Raw genomic sequence first — 13,007 nt, 5'->3', positions numbered from 1 at the left:
GGATTACTGGTTTTAATCCTCCCCAGCCCGTAGGTAGGTTCAGACCACGTCACGCCACAGGAAAGGAAGCTGAAACACATGTGGGTTATTGAGCAATTAGAGTTGCAATGGAAGCCAGGGAGCCTCACTCCAGGGCTTGGCTGGAATTATAAAAATCACTACACCATGTGAAAACGATTGGCAGAAGACCATTCCCAGAGGTCATTAGCTGGAAGTGGCCTTTCCACCAGGGACTGTTTGGGGACTGGCCTTAGGCTCACTGGGGAGCTATGGAAGACTGTTTGCAAGTGCCCAGAAGGTGGGAAATTACCCAGACCAACGGCAGAGCTCAGAGTACACTGAAGTCCACTCGGGTCAACAAAGACACACCACACACACTGAGCTGTGTTGGGTGATGAGTTTGTAGGCTTCTCACAACTGCAGCAGAATGCCTGGGGGCGTCAGACTGAAGGGGCAGAGGTTTATTCTGGCTTGAGGATTCAGTCCATGGTGGGTTGGCTCCATTTTTTCTGGGCCTTGGTGAGCAGAACATCATGGTGGGGACAGCAGGGTGGACCTAAGCTGCTCACTTCATGGAAGCCAAGGAGGAAGGAGAAAGGGGGAGCAAGGGGGTGGGTAGGAGTCCAAATACACCCTTCCAGGGCACAGCATAGTGACTGACTTCCTCTCAACAAGCCCTACTTCTTAAATTTCCTCCTGCTCCAACAGTGCCACCAGCTGGGGACCAAGCCTCCAGCATATAAGACTCTGGGGGACATTCTAGATCCAGACTGTAGCAGGTAGACTCCAGGGTGGGCACATCAATTGTCACGTTTTTAAATACCTCTTTGGACTGGGACTTTGATAATGCTTCCTTCCTAAGACTCCTGATTCTCCAACTTCATCTCCCTTTAGACAACACTCCTTCTTGGAACCTGAGTGCAGTTCCTTTTCCATTCCCAAACTCAGATCCCAAACACAGTTCCCACCCTCCCTTGTGCAAGGGTGTGCAAGCCACGTGAGAAGCCCCATACCTGTGGCCATTTCTCCACTTGTAGTTGACACCATGTTTCATGTCTGACTTTACCAGCACCAGTGCTGAAGGTCGCTCACAATACCTCCATGTCCCTTAAACCTGCTATGACGTGGCTCTCAGGGGGAACCAGCACACAGGCAGTCTGTATTGGGTTCATTCTGAATGAATCTTCCTGGGGTAATGAGCTCCAATACCTGAGAGCAACCTGGGGAAGTGTGAGAGTGGGAAGCCACTGGGTCTGTGTGTCTGCAGCTCAAGGTTGCCCACCAGGAAACAAGGCCAAGAACATCCATGTCATCAATAAATGGCAGGAGCCTGAAATGTAAGCATTTACCTGAAATCTCACTATTTAACAAAGACTGTTGATGACTAATTAAAATTAAATGGTACCATGGAGCATTTTTAAGGGAAAACAGTTTAGGACAGATTCAATCTGAAAATTGGCAGTGTGCAATCTCTGAAAAACATACTGCTGTTCAATCAAAAAGCTGTAGCTTTCAGTGTATCTGACATGGTTAGATTGAAGCCCCCCTTCCTGTCCTTGGATGACCAGAGAGTGTGCAACCTACATTGCACTCAACTTTTAAAAAAATGCACATATGGTTAGACACTGAGAGTTACGGGAGGAAAGGCAATTTACATTAGGAAGCACACTTTGTGTTTGAAAATACTTAGTAAGTCCAGTGTGAGACATCGGAGTTACAAGGTGCACCATGTAAAAGAATCGTGCATGCATTAAAATCTGTTCTGCTCATTTAGCTGATGAAATTGTAAAATGCTAGTTTGCATTCATGGTTACAAACAGACCAGATGTGAAGGGCTTTCTGGAAAGCTTTGTATAAAATTACTTATTTTGCATATTTAATTTTAATATTACAAGACTGAGATGATTTTTAAAAGAGCGTGTACCTAAGTGAAGTTGGCTTGAAGAATAAGATTTGGAAAATAAGCATGCCTCCCCTAGACAGGTGCTACTGGAAGGCAGATCTAACTCTAATGAATCTAATTATACTTACACATCTCCATTGAGTGTCAACTTGCTGCCATTTTTATTACATTATCTGGAATTTAGACGGCTGAATAATCTTTACGAGCACAAACAGGCTTGCAAGGCACGGTTTTAGGAGTTTGTTGCTTCACAGTGAAACTGTCTTACTCTCCCAATATTATTTCTCAGTTCCTTAGATTTGAATCATAAGGGGAAGCAAGAGGTAGGGATGTCTTTCAGAGGATGAATATCTTTTAGCTGTAAAATATTGTGAAGGAAAGTGCCTGGACATTCAATTTATCATTTGCTGTTGCAAACATGGGTTTCTTCTGATGAAACAAAAATTTTGATTTTAGGATTCATCACCAACACTTTCCTTCTTTCCCTCCCCCTCCCTTCCTTCCTTCCTTTTGTCTTGTTTTCTTCTCTTCCTCTCTTTCCCTTTCTCCCCCATTTTGGAGTGACAGTGGAAACCCTGCTCATATGCAAGCCATGAGCCCCTGCCAGGCCTTGGCCACAGGTAACGCTGGCCTCACCACAGCCTGGTGGGCGTCCCAGGAGGCTGAGGGCTCACAGACCTGTTTATTGTCCTGTCAGTCCCTGTACCAGGCAGAGCTGAGGGCTGGAATCTGTGTTGGGGACCATGGAAGACAGAAGAGGGGGAACAGCTGCAGCTCTGGATTGGCCATGCAAGGTGGGGCCCATTTCCTAGGACTGCGGTCAGGCTGGACAGTCCACATATCACTAATATGCAACTATTGCTCTCATTCTTGCCTCTTTTTTGCTAAACTATGGGCTCTGTGGAGACAGCCTCTGTGATATATTTAGGACATGTTCAACAAAGACATCTTTGCTGAATGATTACAGGTCACAGGCATGGGTGTTGAGGTCCTGAGATCCGAGTGAGCAGCTGAGCTGAACCAGGAGCCCATACACTGACCTCCATATGCTGTGGCTGTGTGTGCCCCGTCCTTGCCTGGACAAGCCCTGCCACCCATGGTCAGCATGTGGTGATAGGTGCAGGAGACACTTAAACGCAGGCCCTGCTAGGACAGAGGGTCCTTCCCCACCCTCCCTGTGCTCTTCCTGAACTCTCAGGCAGCGGAGCCCAGGGGCTGCTCCAGGGTCTCCTACTCAGATTAAAGGACACCAGGAGGCCACTGTGGGCAGCTCAATATGCACAGAGAGATCAGTCAGGGCACTTGTTAGTGGGTTCCTTTGGAAAAACTCTGAATGGACATGAAGCCATCGATTTCAATACAACTTGAAAAGGCAAAACACCTGTGCAGTGCTTCAGACAGAAGCCCTGGCCTAGAAAACTTTTTATATTATATTTATATTATATCCTCCCTTTTTATACTATATTGATAATTTGTCCTACAGAGGAGACTAAACTAACACCTTTTGTTCATCAGAAATATCCTTCTTTCTCCTGAAACTGAATATCTAGCAAAAGTGTTTTCAGAGGCAGAGAAGATACAAAGCAAAGGGAGACAGGGTCCCTCCCGGAATAGCTCTCATTTGCTGCCTGGAATATTCTAATGACAATGGTAGCAACAGCCCTTGACATCCGCTGCTCACCCACTGGGGTCCACGTCTGTTCTTAGCTCTTCACATACGGGAGCGCATGGATTCAGGTAAAAAACAGTGTTAGGATGATATTGTCGCCAACCACATTTTAAAGTACAAAACTAACAAATGGTGAGATTCGGGAACTTCAGCTCAATGGCAAAGCCACGGTGTGGACCTCAGTCAGGGCCCAGAGTTCGGCTTCCGTCTCCCTCTGCCTCTCCCTTGATGGCCACAGAGGGAGCTCCTGGTCAGCACAGGGTAGCAGGGAGCACGTGGAGGGCTGAGGACTTGGGAAGGGTCTTAGAAGGATGCAACAAGGTGCCACTGCCTGCACCGCTGCAGCAGGCCACCTTTACAATGAGGGGACTTCAAAGAAGCAGCTGACCTGTGCTTCCTGCAGGGCCCCAGCCCGGGCTATTTCAGCTGCTTTTCCTTTGGCAGCTTCATGGCATGCTGAGAGTGGAAAGTGTGCCTGCCCCTGGTGGGGACCTGGGGCATGTGGTCAGGGTGGCAGGCTGAGGAGACTCCTTGGAGGTGGTGTCCTGGGGCAATGAGGGAGGAGACAGTGAGCAGGGTCTGGGAACCTCAGCCCCACACAGAGAACCTGAGAGGTGACGATGGCCCTGGAGGCAGGCTCCCAGGCAGGCTCCCCGGAACTGGAGGGCCGAGCAGAGCATTTAAAGTGCATTAATGCAGAGTCCTGGGTAGGGACCCTTGGCAGGGAAAAGAGCAGGGAGCAGAGCCGAGGCCCCCTTTATCATCACCCTTAATTCCAGCCACCCATCTTGTAGCTCAGGTTGAGACACTAATACTAGTTGGTGAACAATTTTTCATATCTTTTAAAAACTATTTTGCTTCCTATTTATACCCAGGTGGGAGTTAGGGCCATCTGTAGTAATATTCGGGGTCTATGTGGAGGTGGGCCCACACTTTTCCCACAGCACATGGGTCCTTGGGTGGTGTCAGTGATCACAACCTTGCACATCCCGGGAAGCTCAGGTGTCGCTGCTGGCTGAGAGCTGCATGCTCTTCTCCAGCCTGTCGCTGAGCCCTGACAGCTGCTGCTGCTCCCCTCACATCCATCCCGAATCTGCCACTCTCCTGCGCCCACCAGAATAAGCAGGGCCTATGGCTATGCTGCCTGAGTTCTGTCTGAACCTCACTCACAGAGGATGGAAGCCTGGACCCAGGTACATGCATCCTGGATGGAGCCTCAGAAGTGAAAATGGAGTAACCCAGCAGACCGTGCTCCTCTAACTTAGGCTCTCCCCTAGAACCAGTTCCTCATCTCTGGTAAAATGAGCCAAGATGGCATGAGAGTGCTCTTCCAGACCTGACCCGTTAGCTGAGGGCCACAGGCTCAACACACTTGCAAACATCAAGTGGGTTTCCACCGGTCAGCATGATTTGGGGAAACCTTGGAAGCCAACAAAGATCCACATCTAAACTGACAAATGAAAGATCTTCCATGTGTGTCCAGCCTTCCCGCAGAGATGCCCGCCTTGGAAGGTGTGGCCACCCAAAGAAGGGAGAATCTGAAACTGGGAGTCTAGGTACTAGTGAATGCTGATATGAGCTAGTCAGCCTTCACCTTCAAGTGACGACCCTAGCTGAGCTAGTACTGGGAATATTTCCAGAGATCATTATAATATATCAACATTTAATCTGTAGTTTTGTTTTTTAAGGAAAAATCTTTTTCTATCCTTCTAGTTCTCCAGAGGCAGCTGCTTAGTGGCAGACGATCATTTCAAGTGGATATTTGCTAAGTTTCTCCCTGAAACTACTTAGTACAGCACAGCCAACCTGATTACTATCTGATGGGAAGAAGACAGCTGGGGTTCCTCTTGGGCCATGTGTCAACTTTCAAATATAAAATATTAGAAAATAGTTAAAACAGGGTAAGTGGCCATACATCAAACCTCAAAAGCCCTTTGAATACCATCAGGTGAATTTTATCCAGCCTTCACCCCACATAGGGCATAAATGATTTTATTTATCATGTTTGTATTGTCAAGATGATTTAAAGCTTTGTCCTGCCAGATGGCTTCAGCCCTTGCAGTCACTAGATTGCTGCTTGGTCTTGAGTTTCCAGTCCTGTGCAACCAATTTTCACGTCAAGTGGCCAAGGAACACACCTGCAGAAACCACTAAAAAGATGTGAACACTTACTAAGAGCTATACTTCCATTACCACCCAGAACCTCTGGAGGGTGGAGAGAGAACCAATGGTGATCTTAGATTAAATGTAGCAAAGCATTCAGAGACCCTTTGAGATCACTTGGCCAAAAGCACTGGTTCTTCTGGCCATTTGATCCACTCCTTTGGGGACACAAAGTCATCCCCTGTCCTTGCTGGGTAACAGCAAGTCTCAGTCAGATGGGAGTTTCCCTCTGTCACTAGACTCGGGTCTGTGCGCACAGGTGTGGTGAAATCGTGCCTGCACCCACCTGACCTCCACAGGTACCTCCACCTTACCTCCTGTGACATCATAGACCCCTCACAGTCTTCAAGCAGGAGGACGGATCCCCTGGAGGAGACACCAGAGATGAACATCTCTCGAATTGCTTTGCAAGAGACCACATAAGGTACTGTTAATGACAAATGTGACCATTCACTGTGAAGTAGAAATGCAGAATTCCACCCAGCTGGAAGGACACTCCCATGATGGACATCCAGGGAAGGTTCTCAGAGATGCTCTAACATCCACAGATGACACATGACCCCCTGAGCCAGGAAATGACCTCAGAAAATGGGCAGCTTACCCTCAAGAAGGAGGGCTTAATTCCTGTGGTGTTCATCATCTGCTTTGTTTGATTTTATTCCTCTCACTTCCATTATCACCTCTGGCATGAACTCATGGGGCTTCTTTTCTCTTTCCTTCCCTCTTTGTGATAATTGCTAGTTTTGAATCCATTCCTTCTAATGCATTCTTAGAGTATCCCCCAAATTAGCCCCTGCGCTCTATCTTCCTGACTGCTGGGTGTCATCTCATCATAAATGGTAAATATCTCTGGGCAACTTTTGCCTCATCATAGGAGACCCCTGGTAACCATGGCCAACGGCAGGTCAACTTTCACCCATCTGGAAAAACGTCCCTAAAAATCAACCTCTGAGTTTGCTTGTTGACCCCTCCTCCAGAAAAAGAAAAGGAATTGTCACAATCTGTCATTCTAACCCTAGGTAATTCTTAACTTGAATTAAGCAACCCTCATAGTTCAATATAGCAATTTCCCCCTGGAAATGGACTAACAGAGGCTCCAGGATGGGGCTCAGCTAATGGTAGGGCTTGGTCTGACCTCGTGTCATGAGAAATTCTAGTTCCTGGGTCTGTTTGTGCCTGGCCTCTGGGTCCTGTTTACCTCAAATTCTTACCTTATGGATTTCAGGAATAGAATTCCAAGGCTTGGCTGTATAGAGATACCTTAATTCCACAAGCCAACTCAGACCCAGGAACCAGAAGAGGGCCACCTTGGATTATTTAGGCATTATCTGGAGGAATCACTGACTCATCATATACCCAAGCAATCTGGGTAAGTTCTTAAGAGAGGGAGTTACCTAAGAGGTGATCAGATCTATAACCGGATGCAAAGGATGTCACCAGGATGAAGTTCTGTCTCAGCCTGCTGGCGTGGGTAGTGATGGATAATGATGCTGTTCTAGATTTCTTATCAGCTAGTTTTGGCAGGATCTGTGCCATTATCAATGCTTTATGCTCACTTGGATTGTTGTGGGAAGCAGACTGGTCGAGGAGCCACAGTGGGCCCTCAGAGAGGAAGAGAGCTACAAACTTCATTTTACACCAGTGGGCCCAGCGGAAAACAAAAATTCCAATTCTTGAGCCCTCATAGACAGTTTCTCTTGGGCCATATTTATAGATTATTTGATGTCATCTTAGACCCATCCTATCACTGGGGATTTTTCCTCTTTTAAAAAAAAAAATTCATAATCTGTGTGGCAGAGGCCTGTCCAGGGTTTCCAACACAAAACACGCTCACAGAAACAGATAGGAAGAAAGGGGTCTCTTCAAATGTATTCTTAGAGTATCCCCCAAATTAGTCCCTGCGCTCTGCTCTATCTTCCTGTTACACTTCAAGAGGGAGTGGTCAGACCCCTAGGGCAGTTATGTATCCAATCCAAAAGGTAGAGACCCAGGGTTAATTAGGCTTCCTGGAGAAAGGCTGAGAGGACAAGACTGAGCCCTTCCCCAGACCTTGGTTTCTTACCATGATTGTACTTGCATTTCACAACCAGGTCTGGTTTTGCCATCAGGGAATCACTAACACAGCGAAGGTGGAATAGGCTACCCAATATTTTAAGATCAAAGGTATTTGGCTTCTGAAGGTTACAGGATTTATTCTCCTGACTTGTTTGGTTCTGCAGCCTCTCACAGGGGTTATTAATTGTTTTCACTTCTATCTCAGAAGCCATGATGCTGGCCCGGCATGTCCTCTCCAGTCTGGAGGATCCTGTGCAGCAGAGCTCTTGGCAAATGACTGCAATGAGGACATGACAGCACACAGGTTCAGAGACCTCATGATGTTATTAACCCCGTGAAGAGAGTGGGTGAAGCACGGAGGTGAGGTCACAGACCCAGACATGCTGACCACTCTGTGAGGATGACCACAAGGGTGGACAGAGAAGCAGAATAAGCAAATGCACCACGATGTACAGTATGTGGCAAAGCCCCTGCAGCCTCCAGCCAAGAAGCAGAGCCACAAGTGTGCAGTCATTGGCCCAGCACTCAGAACCTGGTCCACGATCAGAAGCCTCCTTTTCCCTGCTTCTTCCAATTCCGTACCAACTATGATACAGCACCTGAGAGATCCTGATTCTCGTCATCCCACCTGCAGCTTCCGCAAGTGAACAACCTCCAATTTGAGCACAGTTGAAACCTCTGTTGCACTCTGAATCTTTACTTCCTGCCTGTAAGCTCTGAATACCCAACCTTTAGTTTTCATTGTCTCTCTTCACATATTTTTATACAAAAACAGCAACCGTGTGCACACCATGTGCGGTTGGCAGTGCTTGGAGATGGGGGCAGAAGAATGAGCCACCATTTCTCCTGCACGATTCAATCTGTTGGATAAATACCAAGGAGAGAAATAGCTGGGTCATATGGCAGATCCTTTCCGCATCTTTTGAGGAATCCAAAAGAACTAAAATCAGCATGCTATAGCGACACACACATTCCAATATTTACAGCAACACAACTCACAATAGCCAAGTTATGGAACCAGCCCAGGTGCCTGTCAAGAGATGAATGGATAAAGAAAATGTGGCATGTTTATAGAATGGAGTTTTATTCAGCCATAAAGAAGTAAGAATATGCTATTTGCTGATAAATGGATGGAACTTGAAAACATCAGGCTATATAAGCCAGACCCAGAAAGTCCAGGGTCAAATGTTTTCTCTCATATGTGAAAGAGAAAGAGAAGGAAAGACAAAAGGAGGATCTCATGAAAATAGAAGGGAGAACAGTAGAGAAAGGAGATGGAAGGGGAGGGAGGAGGTGCTGGAGAATGAAATCTACCAAATCATGCTATGTGCATGTGTGAATGCAGCACAGTGAATCCGTTTTGTGTATAATTATGATACTCCAATTAAAAACACACAAATAGAAGGGACACTGGTAGAGTAGATGAAGGGGGTCTTGGGGAGGGAAAGGGGAATGAAGGTTATGTGCATATATGAACAGGTCACGAGGAACTCCATACTTATGTGTAATTATAAAGCACTAATGCATAAAAAAACACAGAGTCTAGCAGAGAGGTCTACATGTAAACTCAGAACAGCAAATTCTAGTGTCAACAGTGTAGAGGAGGAGTGAGAGAGAGTGACACGGGTCAGCTCTGGGATGGGAGGGAGCAAGGCATTCTGGGTGGACTGGATAGCTTAGGCCTCTTCAGCTGCCACCGATTGAAATTTTTGAAAATTCTTCAAGTCAAATGAAATGTGACAGTTGGGGGAACTCAGCCCCTGAAAGACCTTGCTGTAAATTATTAAGTATAAATAGTAAATGTTCATACAGCAAATTTCCCATGGCACATGAATGCCAGAGGCTTGCATTCCACCTATGTGTACCTGGGGAGGCAGCTGGACCTCACACAGGGACAAGGGGACAAGGCTGCTTTGGTGTGACATGGCAGACTCCAGCTATGCAAAGATCGCAGAGGACCCGCAGCTCACAGGAGCCCCAACCACATCCAAGAGGGTGACAGTGGTGTCCCTCACTCTCTGCCTATCCATTCCCCATTTACTTCAATGTCATTGCAGAAAACAAAAGTCTTTGGGAGACTTATTGGCAGAAGTGATGGAGAAATGCACTTAACGTGAACAGGAAACAATGATAAAAAATAAGCATTTGAAGAGCGAGAAGACGCGGAGCTTTTGATCTGACACTTCCCCTCTCCTCTTGAAGGTGGGGCGTTGAGTGCCATCAACTACTTCCCAGTTTTGGACTTAATGAGGTTCACCAGCCCCATATTTGATTCATCATTGTCTACGAAGCTTTCATCTGAAAACTAAAGATAAAAGGTAAATACCTTCAAAGTAATGTGGCTTTTTTTTTTAAATCTGGTGTCTTTAAGCGGCTTAAATTCAGACATAATGTATCAGACCTCAGTGACAGCCATGTTAGAAGTCCCCCTCCTTGTTCTCCAAGTCCCTATGAATCATTGTCTTTCCAGGTATAATTGGTCCTTATGAACAATGAGTGATGTTTGTATAGGTATATGTGTTTGTGCAGGTGTCTTAATTTAGAGTATGAATAATTAGGGCAGATCTGGAAAAGAGAAGAGAATGTAGAAGGGAATATTCGCTAAGTAAAAGAGAACACAGTGCTATAAAATATAAAGGACTGTTAACACATGGAAAGTCAGGTTCATCTCAGATTTGGAACTCAGGAAAATCCCAGTCCTGGTCACCCTGGACATTGCTTCCTTTGTGGGTTCTGTCTCCAGGGCCTAAGAGGATGACAGGTTTGGGGCAGAGGGCTGGGAGCAGACCAGAGGGCTGGGACTGAATGGGACTGTGCCAGGGTGGAGGCGTGGAGGCCTCAGTGTGGGTGGGGGAGGTGAAGTTTCTTTTCCCTAATCTCTGCTGAAATGGATCCTGCTGTACCTTCCACTTGCCTTGGGTCAAAGGCTGGGGTTGAATCAGACAGCAGAGCACCCCTCTGTCCCTGATGTCCTGGGCAGAGCTGGGTCACAAGCATAGGCTTTGGTGTGGGGCAGGTGTGATTTCAAGCTGGCCTTGGGCACACTGCCTGGCCCTGTTGGTCAGGATGCTTCACCCTCTGGTACCGTTTCCTTGTCTAGTTAGTTATTGTTTTCATTTGTTTGTCTGTTTCACCCTTTTTATATAATTTTTATTGTTTTGTTGTTGTTGTTAAACCTGAAAGTGGAGTCCATTTGATGTAATATACAAGCCAGGAATATATCTTAATATAATTAGGGACCCGTTCTTGATGATGTACAGGACGGTGAGATTCACAGTGGCATTTTCATATGTGTACATAGGAAATTCATGTCAGAGTCATTCCACTGATTTTTCCTATCCCCTCTCTTCCCTTCATCCTCCATTGTCTAACCCACTGAGCCTCTATTCTTCCTTCCCCTCCATCTCACACCAGTCAGAATGGCAATTATCAAGCATGCAAGTGACACAGATGTCGGCGAGGACATGGGGAAGAAGCTCACTCACACACTGCTGGTGGGACTGCAAACTGGTGCAACCACTCTGGAAAGCAGTATGGAGAGTCCTCAGAAAACTAGGAAGGCAACTGCCACCTGACCCAGCTGTCCCACTCCTCGGAATGTATCCCAAGGAAGTTTTTCCTCATTTATAATGAAGGTGCTGCCACCATCCTGTCCTGTGCAGGGGCGGGTCTTTGTGTCTTGATAACACTGGAGTAGACTAATGGCACTTAAAGGAATTTAATGAGACAATAGTAACCAGCTCTTAGAAAACCACACGGAGGCTGGGAGACATATTGGTAAACAGGAGGTTATTTTGCTATGTATCATCTGTAAATTCTAATCTCCATCAAGAACATGTGATTTCAGGAAGCTAGTGCTTCCTCACAGTGGCATGGTCAGCGGGGAAAGCAGAAGAGCCCCACCTGTGCACAGCCTGCCTGTCCCTCAGCCGTCTCCTCCCCAGGCACTCCACTGCCTCTGCAGCAGGTACAGCTCCAGGCCACCCAGCCCAGGACACTCAGCCATGAGATGATAGAGGAAGGTTGGCAGGGGGCAAGTCTTGGTCCAGGGCTCTCTGGGCGGGGCTTCCTTGCATTCTGAGTGGAATTGGGTTCACTGGCTTCTGAAGCCACTTGGCCCTCAAATGAATCACATAATGTAACAAAATTGTAGGCAGGATGCAAGGTCGTGGGTGTGGTTTGGCTTATAAATATATCTTTTTCTTTTTAAATGTTTTATTATGGAAACTTGCAAACATGCAAAAATAGGAAGAAGTGTATAATGAATCTGCACCTGCACATTTCAAGAACTGTCGAATGTCTAAACCCCAAACAACAGTTTAGGCATCTGTTTGATCTGGAAGCCAAACAGGCGACCTTGGCAATGCTTGCTTTACTCCAGGCTGCCCAGGCACCCGAGTTACTTGCCTGGATAGTGAAACCATGTGGGTTGGGGACTTTTTTTAATGTTGATGCTAATCAAGAGGAAAGAAGTGGTTTCTGACCTCAACTCACATTCAAATGAGATATAACCAAGTACTAACTGAGGTGCGCACTAACTTGTCAGGCAGTGGCAGGTGCTCTTTTGGCCATTGGTAAATTGCAGATAATTCAAAGCTTCTCAATCTGGAATACATGTGAGAACAGAAATCAAGCCTCCCTTCCTCACTCAAATCCCCATCTCTCCCCAAATAACTACCACTCTTCCCCGACCCCACAATCAACTCAGGTGCTTGAAGTGCCACACAGGGAATTTTTGCTCTGCAGACTCCAACTGCAAATTATTATTGCCAAGGAGGTAAGAGTGCTGTCAAGGTGGCAGGGAGGAAATGCGATTTAGCAGCTGTGCTGCTGCGGATGTGTCAAATTGCTGCTAACAGACAAACAATCAACGTGGACAGAACCAAGCCCAGCGTTCCCTTCATTTCCATTCTGTGCTGTGTAATTCTGCCTGACACATATTTTTAATGGTGTTAACGTGTTCAGAATTAGGTTCCTGGGCATCAAATTTTGCAGGCCAATTTAGGCAGGTAAAGTAAGATATTTGAAATAAAAGATACCTGTAGCATTTTCCCCAGATTCATATGTATTTGCTAATAGAGAAATCCAGGTATTTTGAGGTAAAATAATTGCACCAAGGCTTGGTTCGGAAAGGACTCAGGCTAGGGGCTAGGGATGTAGCTCAGTGGCAGAATGCTTTCCTAGCATGCACTACTGTGCCTCAGTTTGATTCTAGCA

This window comes from Marmota marmota, unplaced genomic scaffold (assembly GCF_001458135.2).
Source record: "Marmota marmota marmota unplaced genomic scaffold, marMar, whole genome shotgun sequence".
In the NCBI taxonomy this organism is placed as follows: domain Eukaryota; kingdom Metazoa; phylum Chordata; class Mammalia; order Rodentia; family Sciuridae; genus Marmota; species Marmota marmota.
This window is presented reverse-complemented; position numbering follows the sequence as displayed.